We start from the raw sequence: 12,768 nt of genomic DNA on the forward strand, positions 1-12,768 counted from the left end.
TCATTTAAATCTGTGATATAGTAGTCCAGATGAATCCGTAGAGCTCCGTGGAAGGCCCAATAGGAATTTAAGTATATTTTCATTATTATATCTTCACATTTGTTGACTAGTATTGGGAAAATGATCGAAATGTAGCAGGGGGTTGATAAATCAACAACCAAATGATAATTATGGCATGGAATACCTTTAGTTTGATATCATTTGTCTCAAATTATCATCATATCATTTAAATCTGTGATATAGTAGTCCAGATGAATCCGTAGAGCTCCATGGAAGGCCCAATAGGAATTTAAGTATATTTTCATTATTATATCTTCACATTTGTTGACTAGTATTGGGAAAATGATCGAAACGTAGCAGGGGGTTGGTAAATCAACAACCAAATGATAATTATGGTATGGAATACCTTTAATTTGATACCATTTGTATCAAATTATCATCATATCATTTAAATCTGTGATATAGTAGTCCAGATGAATCCGTAGAGCTCCGTGGAAGGCCCAATAGGAGTTTAAGTATATTTTCATTATTATATCTTCACATTTGTTGACTAGTATTGGGAAAATGATCGAAACGTAGCAGGGGGTTGGTAAATCAACAACCAAATGATAATTATGGTATGGAATACCTTTAATTTGATACCATTTGTATCAAATTATCTTCATATCATTTAAATATGTGATATAGTGGTCCAGGTGAATCCATAGAGGTCCAAGAAAGGCCCAACAGTATTTGGAGCATATTTCTATTATTATATCTTCAAATTTCTTGACTAGTTTTGGGAAAATGATCGAAATGTAGCATAAGGTTAATAAATCAACAACCAAATGATAATTATAGCATGGTACCATTAAATCATTCCGGAAGTAGAAATGATATTTTCCTGCTACCTATGCAATTATTTTTAGCTATTGTAAAAAAAGAAAGAAATGGGGTGGCCCACTATGTTGATACTCAAGTTACCGTACCACCCCATTATTTTTAAAATCCTGGGAATTTCACACTTTGAGAGAAATCTATTTGGAGGCAGAAGATATTTTTTTAGATATATAGCATCTAGAAAGCCAGAACAACCCACCAAGCATTGTAATCTAATCCCCTGTTTATAATTTTCTGAAATCCAGCCATAAATTACTGACATCGTATATGTTTCTATCTTCCAATCTGTTAATTCAACCCTGTCTGAAGTCAATAAAGCAATTGGGGTCAAATTATGAACAAAACAAGTTACATGGATAAAGATATTTAATCAACCAAAGTTGTAGCCAACTTCAAACAAGGTAAAAGTGTTGCATAGTATAAAAACCTCGTGGATTTGATTGTTCAGTTATCTTCGATGTCTATAGGTTTATTCTATGGTGGTATTTTTCCAAGTTTATCCAATTTTTGTCATATTTGGCACATTTTCAAACTCTGGGTGCTTGTGCACGAAAGCATTATACACGTTCAGCAGTATGAATGGACTATAATCATAATTAAGTTACAATTGAAAAAAAAATTAATAAGCAGTGATATTTCTAGGTATAACTGTTTTTTTTTCTCTATACGTTGAAGAACGACAATATATAAGCGTTATATGTATTAATTTATTCATATATGTATTTTTTTTATTATATCACTGATCCATGTTGATTTCAAGTATAAAATCGTTCTACAATTTATGAATAAAGTAAAACTAGCAGTTAACATTAGCTGTCTATTGATTTGATTACTGTTTACACAATTTATTTATCTAGTCGATTTCTAAATTCAGTTCGCGTTATTTTAGGTTAATTTTGAATATATTTCTATTTGTAGACTTGTGAAATATTTCACACCAAATGAATATTCACGTATTCCGAATGAATAATTAGAATTTTTCTGTATATTTTCAATATTTTAGCATTATTTTCACAGTTAATAATTGCTGTAATAATTTTTTATTCAAACATTGTTAAGTACATGTTATTCCATTGAACATATCAATAGAATTTTTGTTTTAATTACTATACTTTCGTATGATAATTACACATAATTACAAGCACGTGTGATGATTTTTTTTAATGAATCTTTTGTTATAAAACGAGAACTTTAAAAAAATAAAATCCAACTAAAAATAGTTCTGATGCTTATTCAAATTCATTTATCTCTAGCAGTAGGTAATCAGAAAATGTTCCATAAGTACTCTTTATTTTAAGTTCATTTTTGTTTAAAACAAAACAAATTCTTCTTTTTTACGTGGAACATATATAATATTACTTGTTAGATTAAATTTGTAAAAGAAGAAATTTAATTTCAACTCTTGTGTATCAAAATCAAACGGACCATTCTAGAACACGTGACTTTGACAAGCCGGCCATTTTGCCCGAGTGATAAACAAAATATTTATTCTTCTTTATAACTTGCAAATTTTGTGTTTCAATTGTGATTTACGTGCTTTTCTCATTGTTCTTTGTCATTATATCGACAAAATGAATCGAATTGAATATTATCTAACCTTAAGGCGGTGATGTAAAGTGCCATACCACGAGATATCAGATAAAAATCTTTTCTAAATAAGGTAAGACAAATTAATGGAAATATTTTGAAGTATATATCGATTTCAATTTTTATGTTCTCTTTACTTTGTTTTTAATAAAATAAATCCCCGATTAATGGTTAATAGGTACTTATAGATCTTATAAATAATAATAAAAGCCTAAAAACCTGTATTAACTAGATATGTTGATGAAAATTCTAGATTATTCTGGAATAATAATTGACCTACTACTAGATTTGGTTTAGTAATTTGGTTTCTGTTTCGTAAATAAATAAGCATTCGTAGGTAAATTTATATCGTTAATATTCCAAATTACGAACCAGGAAACAGTTTTATTTATCTAAATAGTTGATTCGTTGGAACCAGTAAAATAAAATATAAATCAAGTAATTACGGTGACATTGACAACAAACCTACCTACCTTACCTTATACAAATTTCAGAACAATTGCTATTCAAATAATGTTTTAAATGTTATTCAGTTGTTATTTTTAGTTTGTAGTATAATATGCTTACCTTGCTTTCAAACCATGCAGATTTTGTTTTTATAAAAGTCAATCGAATGTATCTAAAAATAACTGCGAATGTCATGATCATTATTAAGAGAATCATTCTATATTTTTAATCGAATCTTTTTTGTTTCCTCAAATTCCTTTCATATTCGCTTAAAGTATTTACAGGGTGATGTTTTAATTAAGAATGTCTGTATAATTTCAAAAACAACGTGAAACTTATAAGGATTTTTGTATTATAGTGGTATTTACATCGTTGTCAGATCTGTCGTTTTTATAGAAATATAATGAATGTTGTAATTATATTTTTTATTTGAAATTATACAGGATGTCTTTAAAAAAAAATACATGGATGTGTTATTGGTGTTAGGTTTTTGAGAAGGGGATGCAAATTTTTGACTTTTTTGAAATTCTGTTCCCTAATTTTTTACAAATCGTTTAGGTAATACTCAAATTTCGTTGAATTACAGTATTAGAAATAAACTTGATATATTTTTGAATGTTTGAATATCGTCAGGATTCGAATTAAACTTTTTATTTTCAATTTAAAATTTGTATTTTCGAGCATTTTATTTTTACCGATTGCGTTCGAAAACAAACTTCACCGTACAGAATTAAACATGTGTTATGATCGACCAATTATCTGTTCCTGGACAGGGACGTCTCCAGGTATTTTTAAACACTTGAACGTAAATTTGAAGTATTGTGATTTAAAAAAATTCTAATGGAATGTCAGTTGGAGGAAGCTCGGTGATTGTTTGGGGATGTTTTGGAGGAAGGGCGATTAGAAAGCAATTATCTGTTTCTGGACAGGGACGTCTCCAGGTATTTTTTAAAAACTTGATCGTAAATTTGAAATACTGCGATTTAAAAATTTCGTTGTAAAAAAATAAGAGTTGGAGGAAAGTCGGTGATTGTTTGGGGATGTTTTGGAGGAAAGGCGATTAGAAAGCAATTATCTGTTCCTGGACAGGGACGTCTCCAGGTATTTTTTAAAAACTTGATCGTAAATTTGAAATACTGCGATTTAAAAATTTCGTTGTAAGAAAATAAGAGTTGGAGGAAACTCGGTGATTGTTTGTGGATGTTTTGGAGAAAAGGCGATTAGAAAGCAATTATCTGTTCTTGGACAGGGACGTCTCCAGGTATTTTTAAACACTTGAACGTAAATTTGAAGTATTGTGATTTAAAAAAATTCTAATGGAATGTCAGTTGGAGGAAGCTCGGTGATTGTTTGGGGATGTTTTGGAGGAAGGGCGATTAGAAAGCAATTATCTGTTTCTGGACAGGGACGTCTCCAGGTATTTTTTAAAAACTTGATCGTAAATTTGAAATACTGCGATTTAAAAATTTCGTTGTAAGAAAATAAGAGTTGGAGGAAACTCGGTGATTGTTTGGGGATGTTTGGAGAAAAGGCGATTAGAAAGCAATTATCTGTTCCTGGACAGGGACGTCTCCAGGTCTTTTTTCAAAACTTGATCGTAAATTTGAAATACTGCGATTTAAAAATTTCGTTTAAAAAAATAAGAGTTGGAGGAAGCTCGGTGATGGTTTAGGGATGTTTTGGAGGAAGGGCGATTAAAAACTTGGAGGAATTATGAAGAAATAATGTTATAAAGAATATTAAAAGAAAATGTAGTACGTTCTGGCCATTGTGTGGTTGCCAGAAAATTTATTTTCTAGCATGACAACGATCGCGAGCATCGAAAAAGAAGAATGTACCGATTAGGCCGTCACAGTCGCCCGATTTTAACTTGCGCGATTATTTGGACCACGTCCAAATGTCCAAAATTGTATACCGAAATAATAAGAGCCAAAAGGGGTTACGACGTATCAAAAAATTGAATACGTCGCAATTACACTTTGACTTTTGATACAACGGCCAGTCCTATCCTGCACATAGGAATTTAACGAGTATCCTTGAAAAATGAATTCGTGGAAACACGCCACTGCTATGTAGCTGCACGTTCTTTGGAAAAACCACCTACATTTGGCCGAATTTCAAAAAATAATTTCATTAATGCGACACATTCAAACATTTATTAGGGAAGTACGAAACCAGACGCCTCTCCGTCAGAGGAAATGACGAATTAATTTTAATAAAACAGTTTTCATCTATGGAATCGTTGTTTTCGAAATGTCACATGCCGATTTTCTTTTTTATCTTCAAGTTCATCGCCTATTCGACGTAAAGTTTTTCCGCCGTTGCCTATTTTAAAAACCGTCAAGGTAAATACTAAGTTCATAATCAAACAATTTATTACGAAAACAATTATGACGTGGGTCGGACGAGTTTATAAATAAATCGCTATTTTTAAGATATTTATAAATTCTTATCGCCGAGGATACACGAGTTTATCTGTGTTTTAAATTATTTATTTTCAATATAATATCAGGGGAAATTTTATTATCTTTCGATAGATTAATTTCGACACAATGGGCTATTCGATAACGTATATCGTAATTCGGGTTGTCATTTACACTATAGGGGGATGGTTCCGAAAGTACCCGGCCTGACCTAGAGATGCCACGTTGTTTCAAGTTTGTAGACGCCACGTTGTTTAGTATTTGTTTGACAGCCATCAATAGTGAACGTTTCCATTTGTAAACATCTTTATGTGTCGGAAAACCTTCATTGGAAAGGCATTAACTCCGGAAATGTCGAAGAAAATCCATGGATGGGACCTGGGTGCATCAATTCGTACCCGAAACGAAAGAACAATCGAAACAATGGATTTAAAAAGGAGAATCGGTTCCGAAGAAGACAAAGACCGTTCCATCAGAAGACAAAAAATAGGGTCGATAATGTACGCGCCGTTTCTAGTGTCAAACTTGACGTATGAATAGATGTCAACACTGAAGTAAGAATCGATGTCAAACTGGATGAATTGATGTCAAAACTAGTGTCAAACTTGAAGTATGAATAGATGTCAAAACTGAAGTAAGAATCGATGTAAAACTGGATGAATTGATGTCAAAACTAGTGTCAAAACTAGTGTCAAACTTGAAGTATGAATAGATGTCAAAACTGAAGTAAGAATCGATGTAAAACTGGATGAATTGATGTCAAAACTAGTGTCAAAAGTGGTGTCAAACTTGAAGTATGATTAGATGTCAAAACTGAAGTAAGAATCGATGTAAAACTGGATGAATTGATGTCAAAACTAGTGTCAAAAGTGGTGTCAAACTTGAAGTATGAATAGATGTCAAAACTGAAGTAAGAATCGATGTCAAACTGAATGAATTGATGTCAAAACTAGTGTCAAACTTGAAGTATGAATAGATGTCGAAACTGAAGTAAGACTCGATGTCAAACTGGATGAATTGATGTCAAAACTAGTGTCAAAAGTGGTGTCAAACTTGAAGTATGAATAGATGTCGAAACTGAAGTAAGAATCGATGTCAAACTGGATGAATTGATGTCAAAACTAGTGTCAAACTTGAAGTATGAATAGATGTCAAAACTGAAGTAAGAATCGATGTCAAACTGGATGAATTGATGTCAAAAGTGGTGTCAAACTTGAAGTATGAATAGATGTCGAAACTGAAGTAAGACTCGATGTCAAACTGGATGAATTGATGTCAAAACTAGTGTCAAAAGTGGTGTCAAACTTGAAGTATGAATATATGTCAAAACTGTAGTAAGAATCGATGTCAAACTGGATGAATTGATGTCAAAACTAGTGTCAAAAGTGGTGTCAAACTTGAAGTATGAATATATGTCAAAACTGTAGTAAGAATCGATGTCAAACTGGATGAATTGATGTCAAAACTAGTGTCAAAAGTGGTGTCAAACTTGAAGTATGAATAGATGTCAAAACTGTAGTAAGAATCGATGTCAAACTGGATGAATTGATGTCAAAACTAGTGTCAAAAGTGGTGTCAAACTTGAAGTATGAATATATGTCAAAACTGAAGTAAGAATCGATGTCAAACTGGATGAATTGATGTCAAAACTAGTGTCAAAAGTGGTGTCAAACTTGAAGTATGAATAGATGTCGAAACTGAAGTAAGAATCGATGTCAAACTGGATGAATTGATGTCAAAACTAGTGTCAAACTTGAAGTATGAATAGATGTCAAAACTGAAGTAAGAATCGATGTCAAACTGGATGAATTGATGTCAAAACTAGTGTCAAACTTGAAGTATGAATAGATGTCGAAACTGAAGTAAGACTCGATGTCAAACTGGATGAATTGATGTCAAAACTAGTGTCAAAAGTGGTGTCAAACTTGAAGTATGAATAGATGTCAAAACTGAAGTAAAAATCGATGTCAAACTGGATGAATTAATGTCAAAAGTGAAGTCAAAATTAATGTCAACCGTTTTATCAAATAATCGCACCAGAATTCATAATAAACTATTAAAAATATCCAACTTGGACCTCGTCGCTATATGGGAAAATCCACAATCGTAATTTCGGTGAAATTTATTGCAAATAATTTCTTGAAATGAATCTTTATCGACAAATTGATACTTGTTGAAATAAATCCCATTTTACGGCTATATAATATTCAATACACGAGGTTTTTAGCCCGTCCAAACTTTGATTATCCACGTTGAACGACTGTATGAAGGGTGGTTTTTAGGGTACGGACGAAACCAAAGCATCATCACCCCTTTTATTCCATTTGTTCGGATCCATTGCAATTAAGTTTATCCTTTCTAACTTTGGGTGAATTTTTCGAAAACGACCGATTCTCTTTATCGCAGTTCATAGTCCTTGTATCAACAATTCTTGTTATTCAGATACAGATAGAAATGAGTAATCACAGATAACGTTTTATTGTGTTATTATCATGTAGTTTCGTCACTGAGTGGGTCTAATTTTAAACTAATACTTACGCCAGAAAGAAATCCGAAATTTATAAAAAAAAATACTTAAACGTAACTCAAATTCCGTCTGACGTAATTTCCTGCTACTGCCGACCAAATTATATTTACTTTCAAATCGTTTCGTACTCACATATGCGGCGATTTGTATTTTTAAAGCGTTTTTTTTGCAACACACGGTATATTATTTATTTTCGGGATTCCCCGTAAAATTCGTGTACAACTGTTTCGGAAATATTTATAAAAAAAAAAAAGGAAAAACATCGAGAGAAGTTCGAAATGCTCGCCGCGAACATTTCGGCGACATTCCGATCTGGTTTTACGAGGGTAGTTCACGAAATAAGTTTCCCGGTCACACGTAATCAAGTATCTGATTTCGCACGAGTAAATTCTTCGTTATTTTCACGTTTGGAGTACCCCGAATAATTGTGATAATACCTGTCTTATTCGACGATTTCTTCTTCTTTTTTATATATTTTTTTCTAATTTTTATAACGAAATTTATTATCGAGAAAGTTTCGTTGTTATTTACGATAGTTTAATCGATTTAGTCTAAATTTAGAAACACAATGAACTAATAAAAATTGGGAACAACGGAAAATACTTAAATACGAGGGGGTATCCAAAAGTAATGGGAATAGGAGCTTTTGTAGTACTGATTTCTGCCGCTCGTCGCCAGTGACCGTTTTTGCTGTTGTGCCGTCGTAAAATTTTGTTTTCTACTCGATAAAAACTCTGCAAAACTGTTTAAATGATGCTATGGGGAAAACTCGAGGTTTTCTCAATTTAAAAATGCTCGGAGTCCGATTCATGCCAACATCTGCACACTCAGCCATCACTGTTGGCTAGTTTTTGGTTCCCCACGCACCTTACTCGCCTGATCTGGTTCCGTGCGACTTTTTCTTGTGAAAAGGGGCATGAAAGGACGACGATTTGATGACATCAAAAAGGAAACACCGTTGGGACAAATGTATTACTTGTATTGAAGAGTATTCCGGTTATTTTTGGGTACCCCCTCGTATACTACTAACTACAAGTTTGAAGTTGCGACGTTGTTTAGTACAGTTGTACATTTTTATTGGCGGATGCTGTCGGAAGGCGTATGTACGCAATTTCTTCGAAATATTCCTGCCAGATAGGCAGCGATAAACAGTGGTGTCGTTTGGTGAGATTCGTTTAATCGTTTAATTCATAAATTTATGTAAATAAATAGAAATATGGCGTTTTTTAGAATGAGTCATACTTTTCTCAGACTACCTTCTCACTATTGCATATTTAACAGTTGATATGGGCAAACGTAGAATCAGAATTACCAAAATGTAATAAAAGAAGAAGGTTTTTAGTTTGAAATTTCGAAAAAAAAAAAACGAGTGGGTTACAAAAAGGAATCAGTTAACGTCTGGTACCCGGTTTAAACCAAACGCCCTTACATTTCACTCGTCTATTTACGTTTTATGATTCAATATTAAGTTGTAGCAAGTTAAAAAGGGGTAATAATGATTTTTTTCTAAATTCCAATTAATATTACAACATCTACGCCTATGGTAGTTCAAACAAAATTGTCGTCAAGGGTTTCGAACCAGTTTTTATAATCTGCAATTGATATTGGAAGAACTATATTCATTTTTTTTCTTATATAAAAGTTGTAGGGTTTGCCATTGTGTAAATTCGAGAATTCGGTCCGTCGTATTTTTCGACCAGACCTCGTATATATTAATTTTCATTCATTACGCGAATTTTATGGTTACGCGAACAGCGACAACGCAAAAACGCGCGTCTCGTTGTTGTCTTGGTATAAATGAATTTATTTTTAGTAAAAAAATTTGACTGCACCCAGAATAGTGGGTAGATTAATTCAATTATATGGTGTGATTCATCCGTTTTGCGAAAACAAGTTTTTTCTTTTCGGTTTTAGTAAATTATACTTCGTAATGAATAAATTCGTGTAATTTTTATTTAAGTTTAACGGAGTTGGACAGAATCGGACTTCGAGAGGGCGATTAACAACGGCCACATTTCGAAAACGTTTTTTTTTACAAAAATTTTGCCAAAAATTTCGAATAAAATAGACATTATAATAAGTTTCATCGTTTTAGTAACAAAAAAATTGTGGATTAAGTGGTTAAAACATTTTTAGAATCGTGTTTTTGTATACATACGTCACGATTCTGATTCGCACGTATTTTAGAATCGTCCTGTATCAGATCCACGTAGTTCTGGAAAGCGTGGTAGAGAAAAAAATCACTTGGAGCTGTTCAGAGACGGACTCATCAAAGAAAACACGCTTTTAAATAATGATTAATTCTCGGAACGTTACATCTAGACTTTTGGTTAGGTTAGATTTTATCGGTTATACAGAATCGGACTTTGAAAATTTTTCAATAAAATTTCCCCACTTACCCCTATTTCGTATTTGAAAAGCTTGTGGAACGAAAAAAACGCAGAATTTGTTGAAGAAATCGATTATCCTGCCAATTAATTTGATAATTTATGAAAAAATTTTGTTTTTTTTGCGTTATATTTCCAAAAACGCCCTCTAGCAATGACGTCATCGTCGTTTCGAAAAATTACTTATTCGTTTGACGGAGATATTGATGGGACAACCTGTATTGTATTATTTTTTTTTTCAACTGTTTTACTAAGAATAATTTTGAGGTTAAGTATTCAATGGAATAACCTTAAAACTGAAAAGAAAAAATTCATTTCGTAACAAGAAGTTTGTAGATTTTTTTTGCCCGTTAAAAATAGAAAAAAAAATACCGTAGTGCCTAAAATAAAATATACTTCAACGTTTCTAAAAATAATCGAATATATTTTGGGAACATTTATTTTGAACGGTTTTATTTTTGGAAAAATTGTTTGCTGATATTACGCCGATGGGAGACTGTAAAAATAAACAGAAGTTCTGCTCCATTTCTAACTTTTTAATACCAGTGCATCTCAAACATAAACATTGGAAATATTCAATCTGACACTTTCGATTTATGAAGAAATGTCTTGTAACCGGAAATACTTCGTTTACGTTTACGTTAATTGACAACGACATATGTCATCTACTTACAGTATTGCCAGATTTAAATTTAGAAACAGAGATTCTCGTAAAATATATGTTTAGATACTTTTGTGAGAATTTGTTGAAGAAAAAGTTTATTTCGTACTTTTTTGAATTAGTTATTCTAAACAAAGTATATTTTCGATTAATTTGAGTCTGCAAATGAATTTTTGTCACAGGTAGTTCGAAAAAATGAATTTTAGATGATACTCAACTAGTTTTTAGACAAATTAAAAATCGAAAAATGTATTTTTTGTCGAATTCAACTAGATTTTTGTATAAATTCACTCAATGTTTAAAAAAAGATCCAATTTTTAAGATGGCTTAGTCAAATAAAGCTCGGAAGAAAGTTTTCGAAAAAGGTCTGTCGAGTTAGGGGGCCAACTTTTAAAAAAATAAATTGTTGGCCCGCTTACTTGACAAATTAGAGGTTGGAAACAATTTTTGATCAAATTATATTAGAAAATGTTTATTTTTCTCTCAATAAAGTTTGAAAAACTAATTTTTGACAAATTTACTTCGAAAAAGTGAGTTTTAGATTATAGTGATCTTTAAAAATGTGTTTTTGGTCAAATTAAGTATTGGAAAGAGAAATTTTCGACCAAATTGAACAAGAAAAATCAATATTTGTAGATATTTAATATAAATATTGAATTTTTCACTAAATTGAATTTTAAAAAACGCCCATTTTTGATTAAACTAACCTCAAAAAGCACATATTTGAACAAATTTTACTTGAAAAAATAGATTTTTGACAAAGTGAAGAAAAAATAACTGATTTTCGATAAATCAGGCTTGACAATGTCAAAATTTCCCGTAAAGAAATTTTTAGCAAAAGAAAACTCAGGAACTGAGTTTTTGACAAAGTTTTATTGGATTCCAGACCAAACTAAATTAAAGAATGTGAATCTCGGTAAATTTAAACATAGAAAAGTGAATATGTCACGAATAAGAAAAAAAGGAAGAAGCCAATTTTGAGCAGATTTACTTGCCAAATTCACCCAGGATAGATATTAATCTTTATCAAAATTAACCTATAAATGGATTTTTTTTTAATTTAGATGCGATATATAGAGACCAAAATGAGTTGAAAACCCCAAAATTTGTTTAAATTATTAATAGACCTAGAAAAACCCAATTTTAAACAAAATAAAACCATAAATGCAATTTTTTTCCACTTAGATGCGATTTTTAGACAAAAATGAGCTTAAAAACCCAAAAATTTTTTGAAATAAACAAAGAAAAGCAAATAAAGCCAGAAAACCCCATTTTTGAGCGAAATAAGTCCATAAATTCAGCTTTTTTCAATTTAAAAGCGATTCTTTGACCAAAATGAGTTGAAAAACCCAAAATTTGTTTCAAATGAACATAAAAAAGCAGTTTATTAATCAAATGAATCTATAAAAACCCATTTTTAAGTGAAATAAACCCATAAATTCCGCTCTTTTCAACTTAAAATCGATTTTTTTGACCTAAATGAGTTGAAAACCCAAAATTTGTTTGAAATAAAGATAAAAAAGCAGTTTATTAATCAAATGAAGCGAGAAAAACCCAAAATTTTTTTGAAATAAACACAGAAAAGCAAATAAAGCCAGAAAAACCCATTTTTGAGCGAAATAAACCCATAAATTCCGCTCTTTTCAACTTAAAATCGATTTTTTTGACCTAAATGAGTTGAAAACCCAAAATTTGTTTCAAATGAACATAAAAAAGCGGATAATTAATCAAATGAATCAAGAAAACCCCATTTTTGAGCGAAATAAACCCATAAATTTCGCTCTTTTCAACTTAAAAGCGATTCTTTGACGTAAATGAGTTGAAAAACCCAAAATTTGTTTCAAATGAACATAAAAA

General features: G+C 31.4%; 1 protein-coding gene across 3 annotated transcripts in view; it reads left to right on the forward strand.

Moving 5' to 3' along the window:
* The window catches only part of LOC130898232 (histone deacetylase 7), a 32,975-nt gene that overhangs the window by 3,000 nt on the left and 17,207 nt on the right, over window positions 1-12,768 (forward strand). Inside the window, exon 1 of one of the 3 annotated variants that reach the window (XM_057807345.1) lies at window positions 2,286-2,539. The exons of the other annotated variants lie outside the window; for them this stretch is intronic. The gene's annotated coding sequence lies outside the window, so the exon portion shown is untranslated. Of the gene's footprint in view, window positions 1-2,285; window positions 2,540-12,768 lie in introns of those variants that run through there. 3 annotated transcript variants of the gene reach the window in all.

This window comes from Diorhabda carinulata, chromosome 9, assembly GCF_026250575.1.
Source record: "Diorhabda carinulata isolate Delta chromosome 9, icDioCari1.1, whole genome shotgun sequence".
Classification (NCBI taxonomy): domain Eukaryota; kingdom Metazoa; phylum Arthropoda; class Insecta; order Coleoptera; family Chrysomelidae; genus Diorhabda; species Diorhabda carinulata.